This window comes from Sus scrofa, chromosome 6, assembly GCF_054392235.1.
Source record: "Sus scrofa isolate SSC_HxYL_T2T_F1_AM1 chromosome 6, Sscrofa_HxYL_maternal_Yorkshire_Landrace_v2.0, whole genome shotgun sequence".
Classification (NCBI taxonomy): domain Eukaryota; kingdom Metazoa; phylum Chordata; class Mammalia; order Artiodactyla; family Suidae; genus Sus; species Sus scrofa.
The window spans coordinates 111,942,121-111,943,250 of record NC_139388.1 but is presented as its reverse complement, the minus strand read 5'-3'; the positions used below and the strand labels follow the sequence as shown (position 1 = coordinate 111,943,250).

General features: G+C 50.4%; 1 pseudogene; it reads left to right on the top strand.

Moving 5' to 3' along the window:
* Window positions 1–408: 408 nt before the first annotated feature.
* On the top strand, window positions 409–831 carry LOC100525756 (DNA-directed RNA polymerase II subunit RPB11-a pseudogene; annotated as a pseudogene).
* Window positions 832–1,130: the final 299 nt, after the last annotated feature.

Here is a 1,130-nt window from a genome sequence, read left to right as displayed (position 1 = left end):
AACACAGAGTGAGATTTTTTTTTTTTGTCTTTTTATCTTTTCTAGGGCCACGCCTATGGCATATGGAGGTTCCCAGGCTAGAGGTCCAATCAGAACTGTAGCCACCAGCCTACACCACAGCCATAGCAACACCAGATCCGAGCCGAATCTGCCACCCACACCACATCTCACAGCAATGCCGGATCGTTAACCCACTGAGCAAGGCCAGGGATCGAACCCACAACCTCATGGTTCCTAGTCGGATTCGGTAACCACTGCACCACGACAGGAACTCCAGAGTGAGATTCTTTAGTGCTGCATTAGCTGCATGCAGGAGAGACGAAATAATGAGTTAATCCTGGGGTTATAGGTTTCTGAGGTGGTGGTGGTGGCGGCAGCGGCACCTCTGGAGGTGGCTGCGGTGCTTGGATGCACGCCCTTCCTGCTTTTGAGTCATTCTTACTTTTCAAAGATGAAAAGATCACCATCCACAAGGACACCAAGGCACCCAATGCCTGTTTGTTCACCATCGACAAGGAAGACCACACGCTAGGAAATGTTATTAAATCGCAGCTGTTGAAGGACCCCCAGGTGCTTTTTGCTGGCTGCCAAGTCCCCCACCCCTGGGAGCACAAGATCATTGTCCCAGTGCAGACCACACCGGACTACACCCCCCAGGAGGCCCTCCTCAATGTCATCACAGACCTCATCAGCAAGCTCTCCCTGCTGGAAGAGCGATTGCGGGTGGCCATCAAAGACAAGCAAGAAGGAATCGAGTGTTGGACGGGAAGGGGTCCTGCTTGGCCAGGTCCTGCCCTGACCCTGGCCCTTCTGCAGGCACCATGTGGATGAGAGCAATTCCTCCAGCCGTGGGCCTCCTGTAGGTTCCAGTGAACCCCTCACCCCTGGCACAGATTCACAGATATGTCCTGTACATAGAATGTTTTGTTTTCCTAATAAATGTGGCAGGAAAAGACAAAAAAAAAAAAAAAAGGAGTTAATCCTAACATGGGCCAGGTGGGACTTCACTTACCTACACAGCAACCCAAAGAAATAAATAGGTACTATTGTTCCTCCCATTTCACAGATGAGAAAACTGAAGCACAGAGAAGCCAAGTAACTTGCCCAAAGTCACACAGCTCTTAAGTGAT